This window comes from Penaeus japonicus, unplaced genomic scaffold (assembly GCF_977035675.1).
Source record: "Penaeus japonicus unplaced genomic scaffold, GWHDUDI00000001_assembly GWHDUDI00000004, whole genome shotgun sequence".
In the NCBI taxonomy this organism is placed as follows: Eukaryota; Metazoa; Arthropoda; class Malacostraca; order Decapoda; family Penaeidae; genus Penaeus; species Penaeus japonicus.
The window spans coordinates 5,292,429-5,299,928 of NW_028234406.1; positions in this window are offsets into that span (position 1 = coordinate 5,292,429).

The following is a 7,500-nucleotide window of genomic DNA, read 5'->3' on the forward strand; positions in this document are numbered from 1 at the left end:
TCATCTAATTGTTCATCTGTTTATTTATCCATTTCTTTTTCTTCTTTTTTCAACTTCACAATGTCTTTATTCTTCTTCTTATTATTTGTATATTGTTCATCTGCGTTTCCTATTATTTCTCTGCTTTACATATATATATTGTTGTTGTTTTTATTGTATTTATTCTTTCTCTAGCCTTTTCTACTAATAATCTCATATTTCTCTACAAAATCACAAAAAATTCTCTTCAATCCATCACCTTCACCCTTTGCAATAAAGATTAGTCATTCCATTATCTAATTCATCTCTTTTAACATTTCAAATTACCTTTCCCTTTTGAATCGATTATTCTCGCATTTCTTTGCAAATGAAGGAATTTTGGATATTTGGAAATTCGCGAAATGGATATTTAAATTGCTGACTCAAAAGAGACGTTAAAAAAGACGTTACAGTTGTGACGGAACACCATATCATTCTCTTTCGAAAATTAAATATATAATGGCTTTTTTTGTGGTAATTTTGGGGGAATTAGTTCTGTTGTGATTCTTAGTTTCGTGTGTTTTCGTTTTCTTGTTTTGCTTCGTTATGTAGATTTATTATTGTATATTTTATTGTGTATTTCTTGATTGTATTTCTCTCTTTTTTTTCTCTTTCTCTCTCTCTCTCTGTCTCTCTCTCCCTCTCTCTCCCTCTCTCTCTCTATGTGTGTGTGTGTGTGTGCATATATGCATGTATATATATATATATATATATATATATATATATATATATATATATATATATATGTATGTATATATATATATATGTGTGTGTGTGTGTTTGTGTGTGTGTGTGTTTGTGTGTGTGTGTGTGTGTGTGTGTGTGTGTAAATATGTTTAATTTATTGTCAAAAGAAATACTTACATCAATAAAACCCAAGCTTATTCAAGAAGAAGAAAAAAATAGATGATTAAAAGGGAGAGGAAACAAGAGCAAACACAGCAAACACAAAAAGACAAAAGCGAATCTCAAATCTTACAGCTCATTAGGCTCCCAAAGGATCTTAGACCCCCCCCTCCCCCTCCCCCCCTTCTTAATCTCGAAGAATTTCCTCGCCTTTCCCTCTTCTCCCCTCCCCCCTCCCCCTACCCTGTGCCCCCCTGCCTCTTGTCCTTCGTCCCTTGTCCCCTAGACCCTGCCCCCCCCTCCCCCCCGTACTCTAGGATTCCCTGCACTCCATCTGGTTCCCTACCCATGCCTCCCTCTCTCCTTTCTCCTTCTTTTCTCCATCGTTTATTCATTTTCTTCTCTCTCCTCTCTTTTTTTTCCTCGTGTCTCCCTCCTTTTTTTTTTCTTTTACCTCATTTCTCCTTTTCTCTCTCATTTCTCCCTCTTTCTCCCTCTCTCGCCTTCTCTCTCTTCTCTTTCTTTCTCCCTCCTTGCCCCCCACCCCCCTACCCACCCTCCTCACTCCACCCCATTCCTTCCTCACACACCCTTCTTCTTTCCTTCCCTCCCTTTCCCCTCCTTCATTGTTCCTTCCCCTCCTGCTCCTTCCTATACTCCCTCCCCCTCCCCCTCACTCCTACTACCTCCAACCTTCCCTCCATCTAACCCTCCCTCCCTCCCTCCCATCCTCTTCCCCCCTCCCTTCCGTCCTCACCCTCACCCACCCACCAACTTCTCCCCATCTTCTCCCCATTCCCTCCCACACCCACCTCCTCCCCTCTCCCTCTCCCTCCCCTCTCGCCCCCCTCCCCTCGCCCCCCTCCCTCCCACACCCGCCTCCTCCCCTCTCGCCCCCCCCCCTCCCTGCCTCCCCCAGCGCCCAACGTTAATTCCTTACGCTGCGGAAATTCAGATCCGACACAATTAACATTAGTTTGATGAATATTCAGCCATTATTTCCATAATGCTCCCAAGCTGCTCACCTATGGGACTCATTACCATACACCCGAAATTTTGGAGTAAGTCGGGGAATTTGCCGTGATATTATTCAGATGGCGGGTATGGGGTGGGGGGTGGGGAGGGTGGGGGTGGGTTGGGAGGGGGGAGGTGTTTGTTTGCGTGTGTGTATGTGTGTGTGTGTGTGTGTGTGTGTGTGTGTGTATGTATATCTGGTCTATATATATATATATATATATTCTATATATATATTATATATATATATATATATATATGTATGTATGTATGTATAAAATATATATATATATATATATATATAAATATAAATACATATATATATAACAATATATATATTCATATATATCTATATATCTATATATATATATAACATATATATATATATATATATAAATATATACTAAATTAATACGATATATACAGTACATATATATATACATATATATATATATATGCATATCTATATATTTATATATATATATAATATATATATCTATCTAAATATATGCATATATATATAGATAGATAGATAGATAGATAGATAGATAGATAGATATAGATATAGATATAGATGTGTGTATATATATATATATATATATATATATATATATATATATATATATATATATATATTTTGATAAACTTTATAGGTGTGAGTGTTTGATATATATATATTATATATAATATATATAAAATATATATCTATCTACATATATATATACTTGCGTTTTATGCACATGTGCATGTGATTTATCTATATATGATAGAGTTATAGCAGCTCCAGGGAATATATTCGATAAGCTTGAAATCTGCGTTAGAATTAGTCATCATATTTTTTTACATTTTTTTTTTTGTGTTTGAATGTACATGCGTATGTACATGTGCATGTGATTTTAACTTGATAGAAGTTAGCAGACTCCAGGGAATTTCGACAAGCTTTGAAATCTGCGTTAGAATTAGTCATCATTTTTTTTTTTTTTTTTTTTTTTTTTCATTTTAAGTTCTCTTTTTTTTTCATTTCTTTTTACCTCGAGCCTGCTGTAAATGAATTTCATAAGGCAAGTTTGTTTTTATTCGTTTATCAAATAGACAGGAAAGTATACACATTATCTTACGTCTCTCCATCCATCGAACTGATAAATCATAATAGACACGCACGTGAATGACCGAAAAAAAACAGTACATAGATATGAAAAATGATGAAATGAAACATCGTTCATTCATCTTTTTTCTTTTTTTTTCCTAAGCTTGATATGATACCCACTCACTGTCGATAAGAAAATGGCGCCCATGTGTGTGGGTCGCCGGAGCAAAATAGTTGTTGATTTATCGTGAGAGAGAGCTGGGTCAGAGGACATTTTTTATTTGTCTTTTAGGGGGAGATTTTTAGAAGGGTTAGAGATGGGTAGGCGGGGAGGGAGGGGGGGTGACGGGATGGGAGGGGAGGGGGGTAGGGGAATCGCCGTTAGTACGGTTTCTTGTAGCTTCTTTTTATTTCTCTCTCTCTCTTTCTTTCTTTCTTCTTTTCTTCTTCCTTCTCTCTTTCTTTCTTTCTTCTCCTTCTGCTCTTTCTTCTCTTCTTCTTCCTTCTTTCTTTCTCTTCCTTCTCCTCTTCCTTCTTTCTTTCTTTCTTCCCCTCCTCCTCTTCATTCTCTTCTTCTTCTTTCTCTCTTTCTTTCTTCTTCTCCTCGTCTTCCTCTTTTTTCTCTCTTTTTTTCTTCTCCTCCTCCTTTTCTTTCACTTTCATCACCACCTCATTCTTCCATCCACCTCCTTTCCCCTTCGCCCCTCTTCCTTCGTCCCTCTTCCTTCCCCTCTTTCCTCTTCCTCTTCCTCCTCCTCCTACTTCTCCACCACCACCTCCTCATTCTTCCTTCCTTCTCCTTTCCCCTTCGCCCCTCTTCCCTCTTCTTCTTCCTCCTCCTCCCCCTCCTCCTCCTCCTCTTCCTCCTCCTCCTCCTCCTCCTCCTCCTCCTCCTCTTCCTCCTCCTCCTACATCACCCCTTTCCTCCTCCTCCTCCCTCTTCCTCCTCCTCCTTTCTCTTCCTCTTCCTCCTCCTCCTCCTCCTCCTCCCCTCCTCCTCCTCCTCCTCCTCCTACATCACCCCTTTCCTCCTCCTCCTCCTCCTCCTCCTCTTCCTCCTCTTCCTTTACCCCTGTCCCACCTCCCACGCTCCCCACTACCCCCCTCCCCCCCTCCTATCCCCACCATTCTACGATGTTTCTTGGAGTCGTTATAGATAACTGCAGACGATAAACTTTTTTTCTTTTTTCTTTTTTCTTTTTTTTTTACTTCCGTGACGAATGTTCTCTATAAAACCCGCTTTGACAAGGAATGATCCGTTTCCTCATGGGTCGAGCCACGCGATCGGGGCACGTGATGACTTTTGGGTGATGACTTTTGGGTGATGACTTTTGAGTGATGACTTTTGGGTGATGACTTTTGAGTGATGACTTTTGAGTGATGACTTATGGGGAATGACTTTTGGGTGATGACTTTTGTGTGATGGCGCATGGATGGGATGATGACTTATGGGGAATGACTCTGGATGATGACTTTTGGGGAATGACTTTGGATGGTGACTTCTGGATGACTTTTGGGTGGTTGATATCTGGTGATGACTTTTTGATAATGACTTATGGTTAATGTCTTCTGGACGATGACTTTAGGGTGATGACGAACGCACTCTATCCCACACCTCTTTGTGATTAATGATGATAATTCATAAATAATGAAAGATAATTCCCTTATTAACTACTTATATATAACTCTGGGTGATGACCACACCCTCCCCCCCCTCCAACCCATTCCCTCTCTAAGATAATGATTTATTGTTACTAATAATGGATGGAGACTTAATTACTAAAGGATAACGACTCCATTGATTACTATAATGGACAACTTCATTAATTGCTCTAATTGGCAACTTCATTAATTGCTATAATTGGCAACTTCATTAATCACTAATAGACGATGACTTTTTAAATTAGTGATAATTTACGACTTAGTTAGTTCTCGATAGATAATATTATCACTTGCCACTAGTAATGACCTCGTTAATTACAAATGGATAATTGTATCATTAGTTACTCTGCCATGCTAATTAAATCGATAATTGTTGGTTGTGGGTAATGATCCCCCATTTGTGATGATACTTGCCTAGTGATGATTAACTAATGACCTTGGATAATGACCCCATATTCTTAGCTAATAGCATGACTATTCACAATTGAATTTTGATCTCAGTACCTCGAGATAATTCCTTATTCACTGTACATTCTTATCAAATCTATTTCGATATCTTGATATCTAATTTCTAACTATCAACAAATGTCCAAATATCTACAAATAAAAAATGAAAAATCCATAGATATACACCATTTCTATAACTATCTGAATTTTAAATTGTTTTCGATGCTTTTTGACAGGTATTGTTATCAACGTGTAAGGTCACATTAAACCCAAAATTCTATTGTTTTATTTAAATAAGAATATTTGGTAATGATTTTGCAACATGCAATGAAGCGATAGGAAAAGTGTCATGGCAGAATTATGATAGGGATAATGAGAATAATAATTATGATAAGAATAATAGTAATAATGATAATCACGATGAAAAAAATCATATTTAGATAGTGATACTGATAAAGATAATAGTAATAGTTGAAAAGTATATATATATTATATATATATATTTATATATATCCATCTGTATATATATATATATATATACATTATCTATTATATATATATCTATCTTACTATATATATTATATATATTTTTTATATATATATTATATATATATATATATATATATATATATATATATATATATATATATATATATATATTATGTGTGTGTGTGAGTGTGTGTGTGTGTGTGTGTGTGTATGTGTATACATATATATATGTATATGTATATATATATATATATATATATATATATATATATATATATATATATATATATATATACATATATACTCATTTTTTTCTCTCTCTCTTTTCTTTTTTTCTCTTTTTTTTGTACATCATGTATCCCATGTTTACCTTTTCCTTAAGTCTCTCTCTTTCTCGTTTCTTCTTTTCTCTTTTTCTTTCTACACCTTTTTTCCTCTGTTTTCTATCCTTTTCTCCTCCCTTTTCTCTTCTCTTTTCTTCTCTTTTCTTATTTTCTCGTCTCTCCTCTTGTATTCTATTATATTCTTTATCTTTTCTTTTCTTCTCTTCTCTTTCTCTTCCCTTCTCTGCTATCCACTTATTTAATTTTCTTTTCTATTTTCTTCTCTTTCTCTTCCCTTCTCTGTTCTCTTCCCCTATCCTTTTCTCTTCTCTTTTCTTATACTTCTCCTCTCCTCTCCTTTCCTCTTCTCTCTCTTATTCTATCTTATTTTATCTTGCTATCTCTGTCGCTATCTCCGTCTACTTGTCAATTTCCCTCTCCTACCTCTATCTTCTGTCAGACACAAGTAATCACCCATTCACTCATACTCATTCACTCACTAATACTCAGTCTCATTCGCTCACCACCCAATGACTCACTCACACACACACTCACTCACCAACCCACCCACCCACTCTTACTCACCCACCCTCACTCACTCATACATTCACTCATCAATCCAGCCACCCACTTTTACTCACCCACCCACTCGTTCATACACTCACTCACCAACCCACCCCCACTCATAATCACCTACCCACGTACTCACTCATACACTCACTCACCAACCCACCCCCCACTCATACTAATCCACCTACCCACTCATACTCAACCAATTACCAACCCACCTACCCACTCATACTCATCCAATCACACACCCACCCACCCACTCATACTCAACCACCCACTTACCCACCCACACACACACTCATACTCATCCACTCACCAACCCACACATACCACCCTGCCACCCCCACCACCCCCCATACACACAACCCCCACACACCTCAATCATCAATCACCATATCCCACCCACCCACTCATACTCATCCACTCACCAACCCACCTACCCACCCATACTCAACCACCCACTTACCCACCCAAACACCCACACACACACACACACACACCAACCCCAAAATACTCCTCCCAACCTAAACAACTCCCCCCCCCCCCCCCCCAAAAAAAAAAAAAAAAAAAAAATCAAACTTGACACATCTGACAAAAAAAAACACACACATCTATTATATCATTACTGCTGGAAGGTGGCATTCAATATTCGGTCCGATAATCGATCTTAATCAGACAGAAACAAAGTCTCATAATCTAATTTCATCAATTAAGCGGTGGAATTGCTTGTTTTAATGCACGGTTGGAGATACCAATTATGTGGAATATAATTATATCACCGTCAGTCCGACTGTCTAGTTTCGTTTCTTTCCCTCTTTATATATCTATCTATTTATCTATTTATCTATCGATCTATCTGTCGGTCTCTCTGTCTGTCTGTTTGTCGATCTATCTGTATATTTATCTAACTATATGTGTGCTTATCTATCTGTCTGTATGTCTATCTATCTATCTTTCTGTCTCGGTATTTATCTATCTATCTGTATGTTTGTTTGTATGTTTGTTTCTTTATCTATTTATCTATTTATACATATTAATGCATTT